Consider the following 27,786-nt stretch of genomic DNA (forward strand, 5'->3'; position numbering starts at 1 on the left):
TCTTAACAAGAGTGAGCTGCAGCTTAGAGTGCAATATCAAACTGGTAGAGCTCCCAGCTCATGTTGCCATGGCGATAATGGTAGAATCCATACAGTCTCCTCTTTTTTTTTTTTTTTGCCACGACGGTAATTCGGTTATTTTGGAGTGACAGACAGACCCTCGTCGGGTGACACAGCCGAGAGCCGCAGAGACCACAATGAAACGGGGAATTAAATTCTAATGACAAAAAGGTGCTCGCTCACTCTGCGGAGCATGATTGAAAGATACAGAGACAGAGGGACAGGAAGAGGAAATGGAATTTAAAACTCCATAAATCACCTCTGTATCTCCTCATTATCTATAGTCTGTAAAGCCCCAAAAGCTCACCCCCCCCTTTTTACCTCATTTACAGTTAGTTAGTCGGTGGTTTATTGCACACGTGCAGAATATGAAAGTGAAAGTCAGAACAAAACGATAAGACGCACAGGATTAAACACACCATATGTTCATGATCTGGGGAGTCCTATGTTTTTAAATCACCCCCCCGACCCACACACACACACACACAAATAATCTAATTTAAGCCCAATTATAACAAGTTAGCTACCTGTGTCTAATCACAGCATGGTAATGAGTGACAAACGCATAAAGGCAGTTCACGCCACATATTGCAGAGGTCATCACATGCACTTTTACATATTACGTTTAACTGTTGAGTAATGTTGGTTTTCCCTAATATTGTTGCACGTATTCACATATTTACTGCAACCACACTCAGAGTGAAAGCCGTTTCAAACTACAGTTAAAGACACCGGGAAATAAATAAAAACAACACATTTTCCTGGTTCTACAGCTGCGCCTGTGTTAGTTTGTTTATCTATCTGTTGCTACATGCTAAACATGAGTCATTATATCACCTTCTATATCAAAATCACCCCTGTTTCTCTTCCATTAAAGTTATCTAAGTGACTCATCTTGGCGGTTACATGAATTTATATACGACTGGCTAACTGGCCCCATCATATAAAACCGCTCTTAGCTGTTAGCTCGTGTGGGTAGCTAGAAGAGCAGTATCACGGTGGGAGGTGTGTGTTGGGGTTGCAGCTGGTAAAAAGCTTTATTTACATTTCCATAGAATGTGGCTGAGGTCTGATTTATTCATTAAACCCTTATCCTCCTCCTCTTCCTGATCTAACAATGCTGCTGAGGGACGCGAGTGTGTGCGGAGGTGCATCCTGTAGAGAGCAGAAGTCACGGCGTCGCATGTGGGCGCGCTAACGCTCCACTAGCTTGTGCAACGCAACACAAGCTCCTTTAATACTTCTTTCACTGGTCTTTCTGAATAAAATCAGCGTCCACGGCAGCATTTGTAAAAAAAATTGACCTGTCAATCCGTGATGTTTAGCCCGGAGACAGCTAGGGCTTATGGGAAATGGGGTTCGTTGAGTACCGGCTTTAAAGAAAGCCACACAACATACAGTGGAGAAAAGCCTTTGTTTCAAAGCTCCATCTTTAAATCATTAGTTGTTAAAAATTCTCTTTTGCAGAAGGTTTTCTATTCACACCGAAACCATCTACTGCTGCTTTACTGCCCACAGCCGTAACACATGACCTATATATTTACTTAATTCATTAATTACTACTATGTTATTATTATTCCATTTCATTTTACATGAATGTTTTGACATGTGTTTATGTTCATTTCATGTCTTTTCCATGTGACGCATCTGGGGCCTGTAATTTCTTTGTTGTACATCACTCATACAAATAACATTTATTATCATTATTATAATAACTACCATATATTTATATACACTATAATGACCACTGAGTAAACTGTTATTATATAGGGAGTCGATTTCAGACACTGTTCAGCAATTTAATCACATCTGAGGGATTTTATTTCAGTCACTGTCATAATAAAACCCTGCCTGCATTTCCTGTTTCTCATCACAGAAGCTAAACGATGCTCTGCTTTTACTGTAACTTTGATGTGTAATAATCAACAGCGCGTGCACACTCGTGCTCGCTGTACGTGTGATGGAGGGATATTCCATCACCTACCCGAGCCCAGCGATTTTATCTGCTTAACTGCATGTTCTCCTGGGCGCTACAGCATATGGGATGAGGAGGCCTAGCGGAGCACCATATGCTCGGGAAAACAAGGAACACTCATAAATGTTGAATCTGTTAACGCAAAAGTTCAATTTAAAATAAATCCAGCAGCGGCTGGAGCTCTCCCGTAACCGTCTCTGTCGCACTGAACATCTGTAGATGCATCCTGTTCTGCGAGAGGAAGTGCAGCTGCATGAGCACTGGTCTGAACATGAGAGAGAGAGAGAGAGAGAGAGAGAGAGAGAGGTCAACATGCTGCTCTACTTAGTTTAACTTAGCATACTTATATACTTAAGAAATGTAAAAGAATTATGAACAAAATACACTTAAAAGGATGAAAAGTTAAATTAAATATGTTTACATTTGACATGCAAACACTAAATAATGGGACTTAAAATGAAGCGTTACCCTCATGATGAACTGTAAATTCATCTGAAGGTTCCTGGAAAGAACTAATATGGTACAAATTATCAGGAAAATGGACACACTGTCGACTGGTGCAATTACAGTCATTAAGTCGTTATTTTTGCTGTTGTCATGGAAATTTCTCCATATAAACCCTATAAACCCTAATTAAATACAATTAACTGTCTCAGAACATTGCCTGTACTTGAGCTTTAATTTGTAATCTCTTATAATATTACGAAGGAAATAACATGTAAAATAAATCATTGCATCCAATCTTAACTGTTTTGTACAGCAGAGTGAGAATCAGGTTCTTTGCCAAGTTGGTTCTCACATGCTTTTGGTGCGTAACAATAAGATGGACAAATATAAAAAGAAAGATGGAGCAAAGCAAGAACTGCAAGTCTGACAGTTTAAATATAAATAGAAACATTTTACAATAAAACATCTGCGATAAAAATGTGAGAAAACATAATAAAAAACTATAAATATAACACAAATATGTAGAATGTGCAATATGAATGGGGTAAATGTGCAACAGTAAGACATACTGCTGTTTTGTTTAATCTATAATAACTGCCATCATTTGCTCTGTATGGAAAATCTTTAGTAATTAGTAACTAGAAATAAATGTAGTGTGTAAAAAGTTGAATATTTTAAAGTGACATGACGTGGAAACAAGCATGCATACCTCACAAGTGTACTTAAGTACCAGGTTCCATGTGTCACGTAGATAAAATCCTCCATCACAAACTGGTAGTTTATAGTGTAAGTAACTTCCAACAGAGGCATTTTCTTTTTTTTTTTTTTATTATAGGGCTCCCAGTCGTTAGTCATGAAAGTGCACATTTAAATATAGTTCTGCCCATATTCTTAATGTATAAAAATCAACCATTTGTACCCAGCTCTTGCTAATGATGAAGCCCATTAATCTCCCCTCTCTGACGGATTCAAATACACACCGACGGCGAACTGTATGATCGTTTTAGCCGCACACACAGTATTACACGCGTTACATATCCTCACACTGATTTATAATAAATCAACAAAAGACAAGAGGAATAAAATGTAAAGAAGGCTGCGACAAATTCAGAATAGTAATTCTATTAAAGTGTCCTTGGAAAACACAGTTATGATGACACATTCATAAATGAATGGATCAAAGCTTTGAATGGATGGTTTCATTATGACCTCAGTCTTTGGAGGCTACACTCTCACACAGGCCAGTGAAGAGGTTTGAAGATCAAGCACACTTGATGCCCCCCCCTCCCCCTCCCACCCGCTGCACACTGTGCCGGCCCTGTGAAGGAAGCAGCGACTGCGGTCTCCTGCTCCCCGGGTGCACTTGAATCATCCGGCCCGATAAAGACAGCGCTGGATGAAGCCTCATTGGAATTTTAAAACTGCGAGCTCCACAGCCATAAACAAGGCGTACGCCGCTTTCAGAGGCGGCAGCGGAGACGTAGCGTGAGCTATTACTCCAGGGTCCACCACCAACTGGCCGGCGGTCCTGTTCCTTCTCAATTATGTTCAACCCCCGTGCTCCCAGATGGGAAACGGCGAAGAGGATTTCACTCCATGAGGCGTCACACTTCTGCACTTGCATACATTACCGCAGCATTCTTACATCAAAAAGTTGGGGCGGCCGGCCGGCACGAGAATACAAATGATTCACAGAAAAAAAAAAGAACCGCCGCACTTTTGATACAAGGTGTAACATTGTGATAGGAGAGAGAAGCCAACAAAGATACCTGCAAACACGACAATCTCCATACGCAGCTGCCACCTCGACTGCGCGGGATTAATGAGAAATAAATAAATAAAGTTGGTGTTTTTCGCTCGCAACCTAACCCCAAGGGACGTTATCAGTGTGACAGGCCTGGCTGCATGTCGCTGTGAAATGTCAGACACGCAGACACCAGTGCTGCGGTCCATTCTTAATGATTCAAGACACCAATCAGGCTCGCTCAGTACCTGCCAACTTCATATATTCTGCCTCTGAAAACACACAATGGGCCCGAGAGCCGGATAGCTGCTAGCAGAGGATAAAAAGGGAGAGGGGGAGCGCTAGTTTCAGGGCTGACATGAAATATCTAGGAAATTGCCGCCATCTCGCACACACACACTCTCGAAAGCAAGGAAGTGCAGATGCAAAGACCAGCACTGTCACATTTATGGTAAAAGACATGATGTACTTTTACAGCCCGGTCCGTGTGGTTTGAATGTACAAACAGGCAGTGTGTGTTGTCGGGACTGCTAATTCTGGCAGTGTGCGGCAGGTCTGGGACAATGCTCCGTCACAGGAGCGGTGTGAGCAGATGTCATGAAGTGACTGAAACTCTGAGGATGAAACATGGATTTCTAAGGAGGCTTTAATCATTCGAATCTTTTCATCAGGCCCTGGAGGTGCATCCTGCCTCTCCTTCCTGCCGCCGGCTCCGTGGCACGGCTCTAATTCAAGCCAACTGAAGGAAGTGCAGTTGGATGCTATTTCAGACGCGACCGAGTAGCGAGACCGCGCCAAGCCTCTCCGGTCGAGAAACAGCTGGATGAAATTATGTCAGAGTGTCGTCAAAAGGGGAGAAACGACCGAGCTGGAGCTTTATAAATCTTTCCGGCGCTCAGATGACGCGTTCGGTCGCTCGCAGCCGCACTGTAAATGTCATGTTCCCTGAGGATGTGTAGAGTGGTGAGAGGGCTGGAAATGTGCCCGTGTCAAACAGGGTGGCAGAGCCTGGTGATTAAAAGGCACAGGCTCCCACAACATCCGGCCACCAACACACCGGAGTCAAGACTGGTGGTTTCCATGACACCCAGTTTGACTGACAGGTCTTTTAATACAGGGAGTAGCTCTAGTAATGTAATGTTAATAAAGGGGGGGGGGGGGGTTGTCATCAGAGTCCACAGTAAATACTTTTTAACGAAAACGATCTGGGTCCAAATAATCTCCATCCACACTGGTGTAAACAGGAAGCAGACTGTCGACTCTGCAGGGGGCCGGTTGCAGAAAAATACTACGAACGAGGAAGAACAACAAAGACAGTTTCTAGTGTTGAAATGCAGAATTTAACTGCACAGAAGCTGCTGCAAAGACAACGAGGTCAGCAACGCTCGGAGTTCCTCAGCCATGTTGCTCTGACCAAAGTTAGCCGAGGCTGATAAGAGCCAATCAGCGAGCGTTTGCACACTACAACACAACCCAAGAGTTTTCAAAATAAAAGGGGTCCAGCAGCTTTATATGCAGTTATATACATGAAACTGTGGCAGGGCAAATTAAATAATAATAATAATAATAATAATAATAATAATAATAAGTTACTACATCAATGAGGAAAACCAAATATATCGCCATGACGATCACCGTTATCATCGTCCGTCGCTGTTCTCACATCGTGATGAGTAAAATCTTCATGTGGAAAATCAGTGGGAGTGAAGAGTCTCTTCAATGTTGTCGTGCTGTTTCAGGCTAATTTAAAACATCAATTATTGAATTTTCAATCTTGATCATTTAGGATTTTTTCATCTGAAAGCAAAAAACTTTAAATCGTGTTAATATTTTATATTGACATATATATAATTTATACGCATGGAATGAGACTTAACAACAACAAGAGACCCCTCACCCCCACCCTCACCCCCACCCTCACCCTTCCTGTGGGATGAAACTGTGTGATTGATCAGACAAGATATATTCAGCTCAACTGACTCAGCTGCTCGTCACGTTTTAACACAACTTTACCTACATGGACATTTATCCTCCCTGATGTCACGATGCTTCATGTGTCAGACTGACAGTCAGATATTCTTACAACTCCCCGTTATTACCCGAGACAACGCCACATCTCGTTTCAAGCAGATCGCTCAGGAGAAATATAAATATATATATATTTAGATAAAGCGAGTGATATCTGCGGCTTTGAACGTATGATATAAATAAGCAGCCTATTTTTGGCAGCCTCCCCCTCCCTTTCATCACATCTTCCATTCAGGTGCCCTCAAACAAGAATCACTTGTGAGAGAGTCAAAGGTAGTCTTTGACAGGAGTACAAGGTGCAGTGTTCGACGTGCACGGCGGCGGCGGTGGCAGCGAACGCCAGACGTTTGTTTATGAGAAAAAGCGAAGGGAACATCAGTGCTGCTCTTTTGCTGCAGTATTTTTGTGCCGGTACAGAGGGAGCACCGCGGTGGGGATCAAGTGAAGCCCTTTTTTTAACGTGGATTGTGAACGGCGTATTAGTGACACTTTGTGATCACACACACACACACACACACACCTGAGATGCAAAAGACGTGAGAGCCCTCGATGCTCTTGACAACTTTTTTTTTTTTTTCTTCCTCAAGTGTATTTTCATCATGAGGAGTCATTTCAAGTGCTTCTCTCCAAACAAAACACCAAGTCTGAGTTTGTGTTGGTTGCATCGGGGGCCTGGATGCATAATTTAAAAGCTACGAACAGCGGGGCGTTTGTCTTCAGATATGACCGTCTCTCCGCTGAGGTGCGTCGCCTGTGGTCAGAGAAGCCGTAATCCTTGAGCAAGTATCACATTTAAACTGACGCCGTCGCGGTTAAGATCTTTTAATTAGTCCCACAGGTAATTAGCGGCCATGTCAGCTGTAAAACTTTGTTACATGATGTTAAGGTTTGGTACCGACGAGCTTGTTTACAGGCTGCGGAGTTAAGAATGCTTCACTTCTCTCTGTTATCTGAGGTCTCCTCATTAATCACTGATCAGCCCGGATCAAAAGGACGAGACAGACATTTGTTCGAAATTACCAGGGAATCGTCAGCACTGGGACGGAGAGACATACAGTACGTGGGCGTTTTCAGAAAGGAGAGAAAGAAAAAGAAAAAACTCTCTCTCATACAGAAGCTCATGCACCTGCAGACTGTCGAATGCACTTTCTGCAGATAGCGTTTTTTTTCCTTCTGGAAAATATGTAAATGTATGCAAAAAATATCTATATACGATATGCAAACACCACAACCAGAGATCTCATTTCATCTGCCTAAGGTATGTGTATTAAATTCCTGCACTGTAGGTCTTTCAGCAGATGAACACATGGAGAAAAAAAAAAAAAAAAAAGGAGGGATTTTGAATCTGCCTCTCACGGTACGTGCAAGGTTTAGAATAGCTGAAATTTCAAGTGCTGTATTCAGTGTGAATGTGGCACACTGCAATAAGCATGTGCAGGTAAATACTTGCCAAAGCACGGAAAGAAATGCATGTTAAAAAGCTGTTGTTTTTCTTTTCCAGCACACTTCAAACCTGCCTGGTATTATTTTCACTGCTGCTGAATGCTGTTGTCATCATGTCCTAAGGCTCTGAATCCACAATGCAGCTTCTAATATACACTACAGTTGACCAGCTGGCCGCAAGATCGTTAAACTCACTTTTTCTTTTTTCTTTCTTTTTGGCCAAACAAGACTGTTCTTCGCTCTAATCCGCCTGGCCCTCGTGTGTGCTCCTTGGCCTGAAAACCGGGTGTGTTATCATTTCTCCTCAGACCGCTGACTGGCTCTGCCGTCCAATTGGAGCAGGATCCCCGGGCCCTACAGTGCTCCAAGTAATGCTGCTAATGAGTGCGAGGAAGCTTGGTAGCAGGGATCAATGTTCTGAGCCGTGAGTCAGAGGAGCCAGCTGCACCGGCCTGACCGGCGGCTGCCCTGCATGCACCACGGACCCTGCTGACACCAGCACTGCGGAGGCTTTCAGGGTGACACAGGCGCCCATAGGTGTAGATGGTTCTATAATCACCTGTTATCTCTCCCACACCAGCACCTGAGCCGCTGATGCTGTTGTGCAGGTGCAGCAGCGGACTTCATACTCTTTCTAGTTCGCTCAAGCAACACCGGCGGCATCAGCGTGGACAGTCTCCCTGCAGGTTTGCTACTGATGTATTCAGGCAACATGACAACGGCTAAAATTATTTATCTATTGCTGCGGAGTTGCCTCCTGAGACGTGCATGTAGGGAAATATTCCACGCGTCTTCCTGCAACGTTATTGTGTTTAACATTGTGCTCTCACGTTTAGTTCACACGCTCCACGGTGAAGCTGCACAGCGTCAGGATTCAGGCTGAAGGAAGGAATTAGTCGTCAAACTGAGAGTTAGTGGCAAAAAAAAATTGGTGTATTTACATGAAAAACACCAGAAAGTGGCTGCATTCAAAAAAGAAAAAGAGCTACAGAGGGAAGTTCAAGTGGGTGAAGTGGGTGTGAATGTTGGATTGCCGGTTTTGAAAAGTAGCACGGGGGGGGGGCTACCCAACCAGGCCAGAGTCTGCACAGCATAATGAATTCATAATAGGAAACTGCACTCTTACATATATTAAGCTCAGCCTAAAAAGGAACGGTTTAAATAGGTAACAAGCTTTTACCTTGACTTAAATGAATAAAATCATGTTTATTCCTCTTAGAATAAAATCATGTTTATTCCTCTTAGAGGAACATAATCTTCTGCTCTGCGATGGATTTTACTGTCAATAGTGATTCAGTCTTGATTTCTTGATTTTAAATAAAGCAACGCCTGCGAGCCGGTTCAGGCAGTCTCACTGCAGCATCCACTCCTTGTTCTCGTCTCCGTGCACTTGAGCCGCCAGTAGTTCTCCGTTCGCTCTTTTGATGCTGCCACGCCGCTCCCCTGAAATCTACCGCCGCTGCCGTTGCTCGTGAGGCATTTCAAACGCCTCGCCTCCGCCCCTGCATCCACCTATGGCTTTGAGTTCTTAACGCCACTCCCCACTGTCCTGAGTTTGGATCCCGTTTTTTTTTTTTTTTTTTTTTTAATAAGAACAAAGCAAAGGGAAATATAAAAAAAAGAAACAGTTATTTTCTACACCTGAAATATGTTTCGTCGTACACGAGTTCCTTTCTACTGCGTTTCAAAGCTGCAATAAAAGCAGGTTTAGCAACATTAGCTTAGCACCAACAGCATTGTTGGTGAGTGTTTGCAAGCAATATCTTCAAAAATTCATACTGCATTAAATATGAAAACTTCTCCAGTTCATTTCTACTGACATTTCAGACAAAGAACCCAGAGCCTACAACTACAACTTTGGAATAAATACAGTTGATACAGTTTTCCTCATGGTTGCGTCACTTGCTGTCCTGAATATTTCTGCACAAAAAAAACAAACAAGCGACTTTGAACCAAAAACCATAAACAAACAATTTGTCACAGCACAATGTGAAAACAGCCACTTGCATCAGGGCCAATTTCAGAATGGATTAAGGATCTTTAAGTGCCTCTCAAAAACAGATTGTGATTTCACTGTGTATCGCCGCTGAGTCATCGAGCGGTTCGAGCGGCTCACACAAGTGGGTGGATGTGCGCCGCATGAGTGGACCCTCGCGCTGGAAAGGGGAGAGGACGAGAGAGTGAAGCAGGAGAACAGCGGGGAGTGATCATCGGGCTGTCAGGTCACCTTTGTTCAAAAACATTTGTTTAATTGTGTAATATGTTGTTTTCATGACCGTGTTGCTCATCACAGCGCAGAGATCATTAGGCAAATTACCAGAGTGGATAACGGATCTGGAAACACCGGATCTAATGAGCTTGAAAGTGCCAAAATAGTTTCCCAGCCACATTTACTATTAAAAATATCACAGTTAATTCATTGCTATCAGAGATATTCACCTATATTATCTTTATTAGCCATTATAACTTGAATGTAATACACATAATACAATTATAGACATTACATGCAACCTGTATCATGACGTGGCTGTTTGATTTTGATGTCTTTTAGCTAGCTGTTTAATCATTTATATTGATTTTTCTTGTTGTTACAATTACATTTGCTTTCATGGTAATTCGCTGGAGACGTTAAAGCTGCAGTTATCAATATCTTTACATTAACAACAGTTGGAATGACTATGTGTGGCGTGAAAGTGTTCAGTCACGGTGGCTTCAAACCCTCCGAGAAGTCACCCCTGAGCTCCACTGTGTGTCGCGTTCTAGTTTCTTTAAGCTCATTGTTTTGGTTTTGCAGCTTCCGCAGCTTTGATGTTGTGGTTGTAGTTCGGATGAACACACTGTGAGATACCTGCCTAGCATCAAATTGGACAAAATTAGCAACTAGCTGGTGAAGCATTTAGCAGCTAAGAGCAGTGACTGCACAGAACACCTTAAGTATGACACTTAAGGTTCAATTTCTCCTTAGCTGAGGGAGTTACTTAAGGGTGTTGCACTGAACCTCTTAAAAAGGTAGTTGTGGAAAACAATTCTTTCATGAATATAATAAATAATTGCGATGTTAATTCAGAGTAATTAAGGCTGAGAGGGAATTAGCACATAGCTACTAAAAGCAAAGCAGGAATAGCTGCTGCAGTAACAGGATGTGAGCCAGCTGACTGCACAAACAAACCCACTCTTATCTGCATAGGTTGAAAATGTCATAACCATTTGTTTCGTCTTTAGCCAGCAGCTGTCCTAGATTTATATCTGACAGACGTTTTATTTTTTTTTATAAAAGGGTTCAAATGTCAGTTCACATGAAACAATATGTATCTAAAAAATGTGTCCCTCAGTGAGGTAAAACAGCCATGTTAGTTGACATTTCCCAACCATTGATTCCCATCATTGGCTCAACCTTTCGGAAAGGCTTTGGTCTGACCTATGCGGGGCTCCACGGGGAGTCACAATGCCACCAAGACTCGTACAAAGCGACCTCCTATTGATCAGCCACCGCGCCTAAAAATAAAGCCAGGGCCCGGCAATGACAGAGAGGAAAGCAAAAAGAAAAAGCCTGTTACTGCTAATCAATGGTGACCTAGAATTTTCTGTCCTGAATCAATACATCATGCTTTCCTCCCATGATCTAATGATCTCTAGGATGTGTCCGTCTCTGACACTCAGGGGAGCAGAGACAAAATGTCAGGTGGAAGATTTGTGCCACTTTTAGCTTGTACTTTAGCTGAATCTGGAGGTAAACTGCACTTGAACTGGGACGTAAACGGGTAAGAAATGACATGTCATGAAAGAGCTTTAGGGACGTGTCAGCTTCCTCTCTGAACTTTGTGAGAAATCTGTAAACAGATGTGACCTTTCCGGGAAAAGTAACATTTAATGGGCACCGAGTCAGATTTACATTCATGAGGTGTTAATTGCCCACTGGTCATTCTGTCACCTATATATTTCTTTATCCTCTCTTCAGTAACTCTTTCACATTCCTTCCATTCCCTCCCGATTTCTCCCGAGTTTCCTCTCTCCTGTGTCTCTCCCTCCTCTATCTCTTTCTGTCTTCCTGCACCTCTCAGCAGGAGCCCTGCTCGCTCAAGGCGATGCGTTATCTCCCCATATTTCCTCTCCGGTGAATATTTTATCTCGCCTTTCAAGTATCATTTTCATACTGAAAGAGTGCCCAGTGTCCCGTGGTGTTTTGTTTTGTTTTTTTTTACCCGGACTCTTCACTGAGAAAACTGTTTTTCAGACGGGGGTGACAATCTGTTTGCATGTTTCAGGAGGGCATTTGATCAGAGAATGCAGATCAGGATTTATGAATTTTTATCAACAGGCGTTCATGAAAAAGGCATGAAGCCAAAGTGTGGTCATCTGGCACAGAGCCACAGATGACAAGCTTAAATTTAAAAGCTGTTCATATTTACTGTGGCCTTAGCGGCCTTTCAGATACACTGCTATAGGAAAACTCATTATTTCTTCCTCTGTGACTGTCTCTCTCCTTCTACCCCCCCCCCCCTCCCCTCCAGTTTCTCTCTGCATCATTGCCCAGAGTGACAGTGATTTAAGCTGTCAGACATTTCAAGGCCCCAAATTCACGACTTAGTGACTCACATTTAGGATCAGCGGATCCCACTTGTTTGCATTTGGCCAATTTATATCTTCAGGCTGCGCCTCCTGAATGCATGATGGTAATAGTCCAATTCATTTTTCACAGATAGAAAAAAGGGGTGAAATGGAAAAAGAGAGATGGAGAAATATGCTAACGTCAGTGATTATGGAACGATGGGTAAAGGCAAAGGAAGAGGAGAAAATCTCAAGAGCAATCTATAGTGTATTCATAGAGTTATATTTAAATCAATATATGTGTTTATTCATAGATGTTTTATTCATCGTGCACATGCTCTATGGAAGAGAGGATAAGCAATAACTTGCAATTGCAATGCTTTGGCCAATGCACTGAATTAGTTTGACACTATCCTGTGCAAGTGCGTGTGTCTGTGTGCATGTGTGTCTGTGTGTCTGTGTGTCTGTGTGTGTGCATGCGCACATCACGTCCACCCCAGCACGAACACCATGCTGGGATGGACGAGCGTCAGAGCTGATCGAGAGTAAACGTCACACAGTTCCAGCTTCTGATCCGTCCTAAGAGCTGACCGAGATCACACGGGCGCTTCCCAAAACTTTCAGCATATATTAGCATTACCCATCAGGCTTTACGTTACACTTCACCGGCGTGACCTCTAAAGTGCAAGAGACGTAAAGCAAAAGAGACAAGAGGAGAGAGACAAAGAGAGAGAGAGAGAGAGAGAGAGAGAGGGCAGTGGCAGTAACAGAGGCAGTGACATAAATAAGATTTGAGTTTAAAAAAGAAGAAAAGAATAAAAGTCATAAATCATTTCGCTCCAACAACTGATAAATCGCCCCATCCAGCGTCCCGTGGAGTGGCCAAGACGCCAGATCTGGGTTGGGATTCAGTGGAGACCAAATCTGGGTTAGAGAGTGATTTAGAAAACACTGGAAATGTGCCTTTGATTGAATCACGTGTTGGAAAATGGGATACACGCACTGTCTTCACATAAACTGAGCCATGACGACAAGACTTTATTTGCCAACTTAAAATGACTGGTGAACAAGCAAGCTAGCTCAGGCTAACGCTAACTTAATTCACAAGCTGAAAATTCCACATCCTCGTCCGTCCGTTCAGGAGTTCAAAGAACCTTCGTCACCTCAGGAAACAGCCAGCCGGAGTGAGGAGGGGGGAACGGCAGATCGCCCCCCACCCTTTAAGGATAAGCTATATAGATAATGGATGGATGGATAGACGCCCATTGGCCCGGACTTGAGTACTGCACAAACTCACAGACAGCATTAAAGTTTGTCTCTTTAAGCAAAATTTTACTGTCATATCTGGTTGAAAAGAGCTTGTTTTACCTCCTTTCATACTGTTTATTTGGTTTAATTTGCCATATTCTGTAAACTGATCACATGTTGTTGTCTTCAAAAATGCATGTTACCTTCAAACACTGCATTAAAAAAAAATAAGAGCTCTCTTTTCAAAAAAAATCTCAGTTATGAGACCGGAAAATGTTTGAATAATTTAATTTTAGGAAGGACACTCTGTCCGCGTGTTTCCTGGAAAGAATTAAGTCTGAATTATTTCTAAATTTGCTACGCACATAATGTACAGTTGCCATCCTGCCACGCCGCCGTCACATTTATGAGTTATGTCACGCGAGCGGAGGTCCTTCAGTCGCATCCCATCATGCAGTACGTGATAACTGCTGAGGCTGTGAAAAACCGTCAGCAGTGCCCCACACCAACTCACACAGATTACAGCTGATATCTGCTAAAACCCGCTGCTCGACTTGACACAAATCCAATCTGTGGGTAGTTCTGTAACTGTGAGCGGACACTGAAGTCATCAAGCCACCCGGCGGGACCGCCGGCCCACGCCTGATGTTCCCTGGACACAGTGTGGAACCGGGCTGACCGGTGATGACAGATGGGCGCCGAGATACCGGAGACCTGTGTGGCAGTCACTTTCCCCCCCGACAGGCAGCGTGTGGTGACAGAAATGAGCCACCCATAAAGGAGGGGGGAGGGGCTGGGGGGAGAAGAGGGAGGGACATGTGAAAAGAATGATGGGTAGGCGATACAGTGCTAGGCAACAGGCTTATGATTCACCCAGGGGTATCAGTCACGTAAGTCCGACAGACGAAAGCTGTGGATGAGAGATCCTGCCAGAGGAGAGGCAGATCATAACACGAGAACTCCAAATTGGTGCCAGTTACGAGTTTGACCCCGTTTAAAACATCTTTTTGATGATTAAACATCGGGTCAGACCTGATTAGTTGCCAACTGTACCGCAGAAAACCTACTTCTGTCGGGGATTACGCTGCTCAAAAACCCAGAGGTGGGCAAGGTCATCAAATCTTTTGCTCAAGGCTGTCATCCATAGGTGCTCGAGCTCAGGGAAATGTTCCCAACAGGAAGAATAATCTCAAATACAGATAAGTAGAGGAATGGATATTTTATCACAGCAGAGTTTTGACTGTCTCCTATTCCTATATTTAACTTGGCTGGTGTCGTGCGTCAGGCCCCTGTGCAGGGCTTGACCGCTCATTCGTATTGAAACAAAGTCGTCGTCGTCACCTTGCCTCACCTTGTGAACTGTGGCGGGGAATGCACATGAAGTAAAGGCACAATTGTCTTGAGCGGCACATCCTGTGCATTAACAATTAGACCTTTCGAGGATATGTGCGTGCATGCATTTGATTTTACTTGGTTAGTGATGGTTTGGTGATCTGTACAGTTTGTAGACGTTACACATATATAAATATATTCATACAGTATGTGTTCATATGTATTCATACACAAACTTTTGTTGCACATCGCTCCACATCTTTCTCTCTCCTCAGTTCTTCTATTAATAAAGACATAAATCTGGCCTCTACGCCAACATCCATATAGTACAGGATTAATTTTTTCACACCCTGAAATCAACACTGTAAACTACATAGAGCTGGTCTCCATGGTAAACATTTCAGGCTTTATAAAGAAACTGCAGGTTTCTGCCATTTTAGTTTGTAGTTTGAATTTAATTTCAACAATCCAGTCACAAAACATTGATTATGGAGGTTCTGCAAAGCTGCAGTGTTGCCAACTTGAGGGAAGGAGTGGCACTTCCAATACACTGAGCCTCGCCTCCATTACGGCAAATAAACTACATGTATCATTATTACTAAATGAGGCAGAGGAATAACTAAACATCTGACATTTTTGTCTTTAATTTATGTGTTTGAAGACGACGTCACGGTTATAAAATCAGCATTTGACCACAGGCGGTCCAGACATGCACTACTTGTTTTGTTTTTTTTCAAATGATTTCTCCGCTTTCCACATCTGGCAACCACTGTATGAATAATATATGGTAAAGGTTAGCCGACCAAAACGGTTTGGTTAATGTTAGTGAAGGGATTATCATCATGTTCACTTCAAGACTTAATAATAAATTAGAGTATGAAAGTATAAAATAAGAGTATGGAAATGATCAAAAGACACAATTTGCTTTGCGAACTCTTTTTCTGTAGCTGCCTCCAAGACACTAAGTTTCAGAATAAATACAGAAAGTTGTCAGGCCATGTATGAGTGTAAAATTAAATATGTACGTTATTCATTATAAACTGAGCATGGAAATCCTTTTGGGGGTTTAATAAAAATGTCCACTGGCTCTGAGGAAATATGTTTTAAGATGAATGAAGAGAAAAAAAGAGGAGACACACGGTGCATCCTAACTCTGCTATTGCAGCTTTTCATATTCCAAAGTGTCAGCATATTCAAAGGCCCAACTCCGTCAGTGTGTTTTATTGCTACAAAAGCTAGAGCAGATCTGTGATAGCTCATCATTACACCCCTTGAATGATTTCACAGCTCATGGATTCATTTGGTCCAGTGAATAATGCCACAGTATGTGCAGCAGTGCCAATAAAATTCATGCTGAGGCGCACAATCCGGCATTTGTGGAGCAGACAAAGTCACACTATAGCAATACCTCCTGAGAGTGTGAGTGTGTGTGTGTGTGTGTGTGTGTGTGTGTGTGAAAGAACGATATAGAGGGAGAGAGTAATATCCTGCTATGATCACATTAAGTGTCATGGCACGACTGTTGCCAATAAGACATTATTCATATTACAAGCTAATGTGGAGGCCATGTGATCGTGTGCTGTTAAGGATTGCGGGGAGAGAGCAGGGCGTACAGTGGCGGCAGCGGCGGTGGTTAGAGAGCGCTTGTTAGCCAAGACAACAACACCTCATTATCACTGGCTGAGACCACAGCCCAGACACTCCAGTGTTTGACACTGGGGAAGCAGTCATCGCTGTGTTTATCTCTCACAGGCACACTGATGTCTGATCCTCTGAATTCAGAGCAGCAGACACATCGGCAGGGAGACGTCTCCGCTTTGTGTTTGACTAAAAGCTGGGCAGTTTACCAGGGCTGCTGCTTCAAGTCCTTCCATCATCAACATTCCCTCAGTTTTTGACAGGACACCATCTAAAACCAGACAAAAGCTTTAGTAGCTTTATCTCTGTGACAGCTGAGTTATGAGCAGCAGTTTCTCGGCTCGTGGAGCTGTGGCAAAGACAGTTTAAAAATGTCTGCATCGCTGTATTTCTTGAAGTCAGCAGCACGCTCGCCAAGCCTCAGTTTGACATATGTTCGAGACAACAATTTTCATGAGAACCGTCACGCTCTGGGGAGTGTAATTAATGTTTTGATATTGTCAATAAATAGTGAGTCCTCTGTGTGAGTCTGACTCTGCACTTTCTCTCAGCTGTTAGCATTTTAGCATCTTTCAGCTCATTGCTGTGGATTTTTTGCGGCTCACAACTTCACCATTTCGGTTCAGTCTCACTGCACATCACAGCAGCATTTATGGCCACACTCTACATCCCCAGCTCAGCACCGAACAGCAGACGGACAAAGTTAGCAATTGTCATCAGCAGCTAAAACTCGAGATGTTTCCCTCTGGGGTTGATGGAAAGCAAAACAGCACTAAAAAGAGGGTGAATATTGGACTTACATCCATCAGATGGACAGAAATATGACTCCAAATGAATAGTAATGCGGCTCTGTGTCTGCGGGATGTGTAAATAGGAAACTGATAAATTTGCCATATCAGCTTAAAAAGTGATAAAATGTCAGTGTTGTGTTCGGCGCCAGTTTCCAGAAAACCTGAATTAACACTATTACTACAGTTCAACCAGCTTCAGCTGCTCCTTTATTTGCAGCTGGAAACTTTGTCCTCCAGCGATCACACTGCACTTTCTTTAGAGAATAGCCTTCGTGATGTCTTCATTAACGTTGATTAACGCTTTACAAGTCGGTTCATACATTTATAAAGCATGCCATGATGACGCAAACAATCTCTTTGGTTGGTGTGTGCACTCACTTTGCCTTTATAGCTAGCAATTTGACTGCAAACCATAGAAGAAGACGACTTCGGTAGAGCATCTTCACAAGTTTCGGAAATAGCTAATAATTGTGTTTTTGTTATGCACGTGAATGAAGAAGAAAAAGTTTCAAAGTCCCGTGCAGAAAAAGGATGGAAAAGGGCGACTGTACCAAGGTTATAGTATTGATGGATTTTTCACCGGCTTTTATTTCATTTCGACTTTTTGTTTTGAATTTCAGTTTAGTTATATTTAATTTATAACTTATTTGAAGCAGGTGTGGTAGTTGAGTTTAGTTTATATTTTTTGAAAATGTTTAGTTTTAGTTTATTTTTCGTTAAGGTCGAGATTTAATAGGGTCAAAAAAATAAATAAAATCCGGGCACAAATATATAAACAGTCGACACAAGAAGAAGCCTGAAGTAAAAAAAGTGTGTAGTTGTGTTTCTGAGGTGAGACGTTCATTTAGTTGAAGGTGCTGCAGCTTTGTGGCTCGTTATTGCAGTTAATAAACCATAAAATACTGGACATCATTAATACAGTGAATGTTACTTAAAGTGCACATGTACTTGTCAGCAAATAAACTGACCAAGACGAAAACTAAAACTTCTCTAGTTTTACTTTTGTAAACTCATAATACAGTGAATGTTACTTATCTTTTGGTTTTAATAAAGCCTCATTTTTATTTTAGTTAACAGGTTTTGCCACATCTAGACGATATTTCGTTAGTGTTAGTTAACGGTAATAACCTTGGACTGCCCAACACTGCCAAAGCTGGTGTTCTGCAGTATTTGAGCCACCAGTTGAAGGTTATCACTGCACAATGAGTCACCCAGCTGCCTGAGGTTAGAATAAACACTGGGTTATTTAAATGTGTGTTTCGCTCCTTTAAAATGGGATCAGAAAGTGTCAGTCAGTGTTACTGTTTAATCTTTGATCCTCTTGAGATTCAGACTGAAATTTTAATAACTGTTTATTCACATGCAAAAAGATGGTTTCGCTGCTGCATGCTAATAGGCCAAGAATAACAACTTTTCAGATTCACTCTTGATATCAGACGGTGTTGACAGGAGCAAAAGTGAGAGGGAGGAATAAATTATTAGAGGGAAGAGCGGGGTTGTGCATATATGCACATGTACCTGTCTGCTCACGTGCATCATGAGAGAGCAACTGCAATTTCTGATAAGCATTTCTGACGTTAAAGAAGACGAGGTTGTTTCAGGATGGGCAGCAGGGAAAGTGTGTGTGTGCATGTGTGTGTGTGTGTCAGTCATGGGGGATATTATGTTTTAAAAAACCGGGTGTTTCCGCAGCAGTATAAAGTGGACATGTCATCTACCATAAACCATACAGAAGTCTCAGTTGCTCGGGGTAGTTGTACCCATGTGAATAAGCAAGTTAAGGTGCTTGCTGATACCTGCACAGACCATGAAAATGGACAATTTTGTTTGTGCCACATTCATTTTAGGAAGTAATAAATTGCGTTTCACTGGTTATAGGTTTGGTATATGACATCAAATTTCAGTCTGTACCCTTCCTTTTTCCGCCCACAGCGGCAGCTTCGCTCAGTGGTCAACCCATAAAACACAGCAAATCTTTTTCTGCATGTTGAACAGATGCAACAGATACTTATATGTATTTAAAGTGTGGGGAGGCTGGTGTGTTTCTTAGCTTTTAAACCAAAGCAGAATTAAATACTGTGTAATACTAACGTAAGCTGAGAATGTTAGCATGTCCAGCTAACTAGCTTACAGTAGTAACCTAGCTAACTATATTATTTAGTAGGGTCACAGGTCACGTTTCAGGACTGGTACGTCCACCAGCCAAGATGCAACTACAGTACATCAGAGTGAAACAATAGCATCTCTCCTGCTCTTTATTTGGTTGTGGGGAGGTTTACTCTCCAGCAACTCTAGCCAAATTCGCTACGTTAGCTAGTGCTACCTCTAGCTTCAACCAAGTTGTCATCCTCAAATCCTTTTTTTCCTTTTAAAAGTAAAGCATACTGAAAATAAGTACATGAAAGCAGAAATGTAAATGCATTGTAGATCGTCTACAAATAATTTTTTCATAGGAAGTATCTTGACCATCCATGAATTATGTTTTCATGCGTCACCCATAAATGCAGAATCTGAGAGGTGGAGAAGAAGAAAAAAAATTTAATTTATGAAAGCGATTTAATCATTTGTGCTCGTGAATGGAATATTGTTTTTGGTGTTTTCTCTGTACATTAAAAAGTCAGCTGGTCACGAGGTTTCTAACCATCTCAGAGTTTTGCATTTCATTCATCGTTAGCTTGCGCTAACTAGCTACAACTGATAAAACGCACTCGCGACAAAATCCACAGTCGCCAGGTCGTAATAATGAGAAGATGCTTTTGTTTACCTCTGTGTGAAATGAAAGGCCCATTATTTCAGAAATTACAAAAAATTTTGAGTAGTTGTCACGGTAATCTGCATTCCGTTGCTACGGCAGAATGAAAAAGGTGACAGGCATAGCAACAGTAACTAAGGGCGGTGTGGCTTAACGAACACACGATTATTTAAGAGTTTTTAGTTTTAAACTGTGTAAAACTTTTTTCTTCCTCCCAAAAAAAAAAAAAAAGAAAAATGAAGCTCTCTGGAAATGAAATCTTTACTTGCAGGTCAGCTAGTTGCTCTTCACTCAGAATGTTTTTCAAAAAAAGGGGCATTAATATGCATTTTGTCATATTAATATGATGCATTGCTCTGAATATCACCAGCTGATTTCCATCAGCAGTAGATGTGTGGTTTAAAGCTCAAATAAAATAAAATGTAGAAGAAAAACAAACCGTAACAGAACAAATAGCCCCTGTGTCCTCTGGTTCCATTTGATGGAGGGGGGGGGGGGGTTCAGAACAAAAATATGTCATTTACAAAGAAAGATAAATGGATAAAGCATTGGAGCAAGAGCAACAGCATTCATCATTTTGAAGATTGTCCTCTTAATTGTATTATGCTCTTTCCCACATAACACAGAGATGTGCAGCTCAGCAGCACCAGGCTCTGCATTTTGTTTTATGTCTCACTCTGCAGGATGAATAAAATATCAGTATAAAGTGCAGATTCCAAGAACACTCAGGTTGTTACAGATGTAAAAATGATGCTCTATCGTGCTGTTAAAATACCACACATTTTTTATGAGCGATCGCATGTAGCATTTGAAAAAGCTGTGACAATATGATTACTGCTATTTAAGTAAATGCTGTTACTATTGAGTCAGGAGTCAATGTGAGACATTCAATTAAAGTAACAAATGATGATGTCTTTAAATTGCATTGGAAAATATTATTGGCATTTATAATACGCGGATTGTAAACTGCCCCTGTCGTTGATGACGGCGGACGTCTTTAAGGTAAGGACAGTTGACATCTGTTTCTCTTCCTGTCTCATGCTGCTGTCAGGACCAGCTGACTGATACAAACTGCTGCAGCAGAGGACTGTGTAACAGGCAACGCTGCCTGCCTGCTCCCGGTTCTCTGCCCGTGACAAATATAGCCTCTAAGTGGCTGTGGCAGGCTGTGATCCTGCAGGACCCTTCATGTTGCGTACGGGCGTTAGATTTTTTTCATTAACTCCAGGTGCGCCATCCCATCTTTTCCCCCCTCTGTCATCGTGGGCCAGAGCTGAGCAGCACAGCCGACGCCGAGCGGCGCTTTCACTTTCCGCTCTGTTTAAACCAAGTTCAGATATGCGGAAATGCATAACAGACAATCTCTGCCCTATATGCAGCTACACCACAGGGGCATTCACATCATACACAGAGAGAGACGCACAGAACTGGAGCCACAGCAGACAACCCAGTTTTGGTTTAAAAAAAAAAAAAAAAAAAACAGGGCTGAGGGCCAGTTCCAAATCTGCCTGTGGCTGTCCTTGACGAACCTCCAGGCTAGATCCTCCTGGGTGGTCTAAGCAGCGTGGAGCTCTGAGAAGATTTATCTGGATGGTTGACAACTTCTGCACCACTCATCCAGGCTGCTCGTGTCCCCACAGAGAGCACATGTCACTGCCTTAAAAGCAATGGCGGCTGACAATGGCATTGTGGGGTTGTTTTTAAATCCGGTATTCACTTTATTTTGATGCCGTTTTCAGGACGCATTATTGGAGTTTCTACCTTTGTTTGCTAAGCTGCGGAAACTTAGTAGGTCACTGTTTGTTTGTTTGTTTCGATCCGCATTAGCTGCTGGACGAAACAACTCAGCTCGCAATTATAGCGACAGTGACAATACAACGCTCACAACAGCTGCTCTGGTACGAACACAAACTTGACACGTTCAAACGACAAGAAAATAAACAGCATTATAATGACCAAATAATAAAATACTTGTTTGTTTGTTCTAGTGTTGAACAGTGGAAAATGTCCAACTACCACAGTGAGACTCCTCACAGACGAGAGGCCACACCTCGGCGTCACGGAGGCATTATATTTTTCAGGTTCATGAATGCAATATCTCAGTAAACTGATCGACTGAAGTTGGGGGTCAAAGGTCAAAAGTCAAAGCTGCAGTGGCCTGTTTCGGCTTCTCAGTAACGCCTTGTGGGAATTTCTTCAAATTTGGCACAAACATTCACTTGGACTGAAGGATGAACTGATTAGATTTTGGGCGTCAAAAGGTCAAAGTTCATGGTCACAATGACCTCACAAAACATGTTTGGTTTTTTTTGCCTCTAATATGTGGTACCTCAAGACCACCTTGAAGACATTTGTTTAGATTTGACACAAACACTCACTTGTTATTACTGCTGCTACTAATTATAACACAATTTAACAACTTCACTATGAAATCATGATGTTCTGCAAAAACACCTCCGGCCATTATTCAACGCTGTAAATCAGGAAGGGGAGATTGTGACCATATTTCCTGTATTTGAATGCACTCTCTGACTTGACTTGACATATTCAGTATAATAAAGAAAGTTAGGCGTAACACTACTAAAAGATTTTTGTACTAAAAGGAGATCTTTATCAGTATGATGTCCTCACAAATTAAGGCAAGGAGCTCAGAAGTGACCATCTCACTCAGATCAGTGCCATCTTTATGGGTAAAAAAAGAAAAGCTGCTTCATTAGCATCACTGTATCTGTAGCCAATGAATGACCTCTGGGTGACACTAGTATAGATAAAAGGTAATGCGGTAGGATGAAAAGCCAGCCAATTAGCACTGACCAGAGCATAATTCACATTACGAAATGTAGAAAATCTGTTAGGTCTGACACTCGACACAAAGAAAAAGGACAACGGCGGTAATTGGAACACATTATACGGACCAACTCGTTTTCCGGTACCTTGCCTGAACCTGTGCCTGGCTTTCATGGGCAGCAGATGGCAGATGTTGAAAAACAGGAAAATGACATTTAGTGGTCTCTGTGAATGTCTCAGCGTTGTCTGTTTTCATTAAAATTTCAAAAGAATTTTTTTTTTTTTTTTTTTTGCATGTCAGCGCCAAGACGGATTCAGTTGCATTTTGATTGTGAAAGTAAATCAGTTTACAGAAAACAACTGATGCTATTGATCTATCACTACAATCACTAAGTGTTCTCGTGTCTCATATGTCGCCTCTTGTGTTTGTGATTATCATATTTGCGCATTTGCAACTGATCATTTTAGTTTACTTTGTGTTTTTCCACGTGTCCCACAGTCGAGAATATTAAAAACACCTTTCAGCCTAATGCAATAACAATACTTCAGTGCAACAGCCAGAAAACAGCCCAGTGTATTATTACAACCCAGAAGGTTTCTATCAGAAGTATCAACAGGAGGCCCACAGGGGTTTGTTACACTTGGTTGTTGTGGTCCTTATAAACAGTAATAACCCTCAAGCCTGATTACTGCTTGTTTTTAAATGCATTCCTACGTCATCTACTATCAACAAGAATATATTTTAAGAGATTAGTTTGCACCTCTGGGTCATTTTATACCAAATAACTGCTCACAATTATGTTTTCCTAATTATGATTATTTCATGATTACATTACAGAGCTCCCTTGTCGTGGAAAACACAACATGGTCCGCGGGCTATTGGGGGAGAGAGGTGACAGTGTCACTGAAAGCAATTAAAAAGCTATCAGAGGGAGCTGAAAAGAAAACATTTCCTATTAGACTGCAAAGTTAACCACTGGCCTGAGCCAAATGTGGCCACAGGAGCACTAAGATGTTATTACTCTCTGCAGGCGCCGTGTTGTTATTCCTCTGTGGTGTTGGAAGCTAAAGTGGGCTCAGTAATGACCACTAACAGCACTTTGCTCTGCTGTTCCAAAGAAGAGCACATCAGGAGCAGTCATCTCTACTTGACTTGCCATTGTTCACACAATCTCTCAAAAAGGCATCTGGTAAAGATTTTAAATGCATTATTTTTCTCTGGTGTCATGAGGATGCAGGGGAGGGAGCAAGGCTGGGATTGTCCCTTCAGGGAATTTGTCACTCCACAATTAAGCCCGCTCAAAATAAAGTTTGTTGTTCACTTGTCAGAATAACTTTCTCCTGCTTTTCCTCATGTTGAAGTAGCAGTTTCGTTCTTAGTCAATCAAACCTCTGTCGGGTTTGAGTCGACATGCTTTGGAAGACGTTGGATTTGAGTTACTTAACAACACAACTTAGAACCATAAAAATATCAACATGAGCTGGCGTCAGTATTCTATGTCAAATTTACATCGGAATTGGATGTTAAATATTGGTCACTAGGCGTCACAGCCTACATTCAACATCTAACGATGTTGGCCTGCGGGGGTTCAGTATGAAACTAGAGTCAGGAGACAGTTAGCCTAGCTTAACTTATGTTAGTGTAAAGATTAATTTAATTTAATTTAATTTAATTTAATTTAATAAGATAAATTTCACCCAGCCAAGAAGTAGTCCAGCATCTCCTGGCTGTAGCTTATTTCCCAAAATGTCAAAACTGTTCCTTTAACTCTCTTTTGGAAGCTTGCAAAGTCTACAAAGTCCTTTAAGTTATGATTTGTGTTGATTGATTATGCCCGACGGTTGAATGAGCCTGCGTTTGTCTCCTTGTTTAGTGAATATCTGGTCAAGTGTGTTATGTTTTAGCACAGAATCAAATCAGATCACATCATGTGCTGACACGATAAGAAAACTAACACTGATACATAAAACACTGCAGCTGCTATAAAAGATAAAAAGGTTGATATCAGACATCAAACGAGCAGTAAATAATTTAACACACCAGTGTGGGTCCAGACCCTAATTAAACCTATAACACAAGTCAAACACACAGTTTCAGCTACAGGTATTTTAACCACCACTACTACTACTCAATGAGTATAAGATCACTGTACGAAAATATATTGATCCAGTTTCATATCCTGTTTAAATTAAGAAAAACATCTAAGGGTTTATGTGGTCAGCTCACTATTTATGAATACAGATACGTATGAGAATATGATGTATAGTATACTCTATATAAACAGACAGCCATCTCCTCTGAGCTTATAGCCCCACCCATTCAAAATGTTCTAGACAGGCCCTGAAAGGATTATGGTGCAAAAGCTCTTAACTTAAATAAATCCTACTTTCTTCACAGAATATAGCACTTAGCTCATGCCCCAGTAGTACTTCCTGAGATATCCAGTTTTTAGGGGTTACAGGGATTCAGAGATGGTTCCCACAAGCCCTCCCAATTCTGCAGTTTGTTGCCTGAGCATTGACATCAGCAGTGAGAGTGCATGAGTGTATTTAAGTGTTGTGACTGTACCCGTCATTAAAACTCAGCTGGCTACAGTCACTATAAGGGGGCTTGGAAGTAAGCTCTGGACCCAGCAGGCGAGTCACGTAACGATCCTGAACATCTGTGTGAAGGGAGTAAGGATTAAACACAAGCTATGAAGGCTGTGAGACACACACACATGCTCATACTGCAAACACTCATACATGTGTTGATGAACCTGTTGTGGTCCTTGACTGTGAAAGCTGATTTTTATGCTCTTTGAATAATTAGGTTGGAAGATGGAAATTGCCTGTGGCGACGGTGGGAGTGACGGCATCAGCAGCTGCGCTCAGGCACATGTCACCTCCCCCAGAAACAAGTTACGTCTCAGGTACTGTAAGTCACCCTGACCACCCCGAGGGGACAGGTCCCTTCAGTAAATGATCACGACCCAGGCAACATCATTAGGCAGCTGCTGTGTGGCAACGGCTCCTTGGCAGAGTGATAAGCAGAAACACTCCACTGGGAAATGCTTACAGTGCACTTAGAGGTGACAGGGATAATATGGGCCGTGCACTTGTTATTCTCAACAGAGCTGTGCATCATTTGTGCGCTTCAGCTATAAATAAAGATTTTTCACAAACAAAGATATGGACTGTAGATGAGGTGCTGAGCTGCAGTCGTCCTGAGTTTAATGATTTATAATTGACCGTTTGCTACACCCCTCCCCTGAGCACCAACTATCCAGTCATAGCTCAGCTTTGGACTTCTCTACATCTGGCTCTGAGAGTAAGAGTGATACTCGGTGTATGAAGAGTTTGCAGGGTGTTGACTTTTTACTGTAGCTTTTCAAAACCCACAAGATCAAAAGTGTTACGGAGTGAATAATCAGCAGGGAAAGTCTGCTCCAATACAAGAATGCAGAAATTAGCATAAAGATAACAGCGTGTCTTCACAGAAAACACTTCAGCCACATTTTCAGTCATCTGATGGAACAGATACTACTTCTATTTTGATCAATCAAGGTCGATTTTCCTGTGTTTTATTTGAGTAACCACAGTGATTGTGTATTGGGCTATGCACAGTTCTGTAAACAATCTTCACTGCCACTGGATGTCACACTAGACCACCAGCATCTCAGATCAAAACAAATGCTTTGTCAGCCAACTGAACACACAACAATTAAACGCACAACAATAAGCACAACTCAATACCCTGTGAACAAGACAGCCAACAAAAAACATCCTAGCCACAACCTGCTGCTCCACAGCTCTGGCAGTTAGCTAGCAAGCGATAGCAACATCTGCCAAACTAATTCACAACAATGGTAACAGCAAGTTAGCTAACATTATCATGACTACTGTAGGCATTCACTTATGAAAACAGACATGTAACATTATATAGCCATGAAGATTACTTACACATTCAGGAGAAAAGCCTTATCCTTGGCAGCTTCCTATCCTAGCAGTTCCTAGGGTTCTCCATCTTGGTAATACCAGATTAGCATTGGTTCCATGGTCAGACTGGGAGAGAAATTCAGACTTGGACTTGTCCGCAGGGTCCGGGACATAGGAATGACACATCATCATATTGCATCTACACTGCAATAAAAAAAAAAAAAAACAATGTTTATTTCTTCAACTTTCTTTTAACATAGCTTGTTAGGGTGCTAGCATCAGTCTTTTAGCATCGTATCATATCATGTATGTTTAAATATTTGACACTTTGACTAGGGTTCTTGTTTCATGATTTGAAACATGTCAGCTTGAAACAGTTGAAAAAAAAGAAAAATGGAGACAGTGTTTTCAACCAACACAAAGGTGACCAGATTTGCTGAAATAAAAACCGTTGCCATTTCCAGTTATAATATATCACATACGGTTAAAATGGCTTCCCCCTACCTTTGAGACAATCTTGAAGTCCGATCGTCTGTCTTTTCCACCATTGTTTTGTCCATTGTTTTTATTCCTTTAATCCTGAAGGGTCCACCGATCAAATTAATCAAACTGGTTTTCCATTAAAAAGAAATATTCCAAGTTGTGGATATTGTCAAGTGAAGTCCATTTCAGACCGTAAAGCTTCTTCAGCTTCTTCAGCTTCTTCTGCTTTTTCTGCTTCTTCTTCATCACTTCGTCCAACATGAAAACAATTTCTTCAAGTTCCGGGTGGGGGGGGGTAACTGCCGGCTTATAAACTCCTAACCAATGAATGAGCAAGATTTCCCTTTCTCTGCCTAGAGACAACAACAACAAAATAAAATAAAAACCCGGTTGCTTGATTAGCTAGCTAACTATCCGATAGCTTAGCTAGCTGGTGTATGCACACGACCCGCTAACAGAGTTATATGTTACAAAACCCAAAGTACAATAAAATGTTGCATGATATTCTGAGTTTTTTTTCCATTTTGCTGATCAAAATAATGAAGTTTTAATGCTTAATTCAGATAAACGTTGTTTACTCTGTTATTTTTCA

General features: G+C 41.8%; 1 long non-coding RNA gene across 2 annotated transcripts; it reads right to left on the reverse strand.

Annotated features, from left to right (window-relative positions):
- Positions 1–1,866: 1,866 nt before the first annotated feature.
- Positions 1,867–27,429, reverse strand: LOC130161350 (uncharacterized). 2 transcript variants are annotated; one of them, XR_008826129.1, is made up of 3 exons: positions 27,216–27,429; positions 26,736–26,915; positions 1,867–2,300 (listed from the first exon to the last, which is right to left on the reverse strand). It is a non-coding gene; the product is annotated as an uncharacterized LOC130161350 (long non-coding RNA). The 2 variants fall into 2 exon arrangements; XR_008826130.1 differs by lacking the exon at positions 1,867–2,300 and adding an exon at positions 13,893–14,286.
- Between the last annotated feature and the right edge of the window lie 357 nt (positions 27,430–27,786).

This window comes from Seriola aureovittata, chromosome 20, assembly GCF_021018895.1.
Source record: "Seriola aureovittata isolate HTS-2021-v1 ecotype China chromosome 20, ASM2101889v1, whole genome shotgun sequence".
Lineage (NCBI taxonomy): Eukaryota > Metazoa > Chordata > Actinopteri > Carangiformes > Carangidae > Seriola > Seriola aureovittata.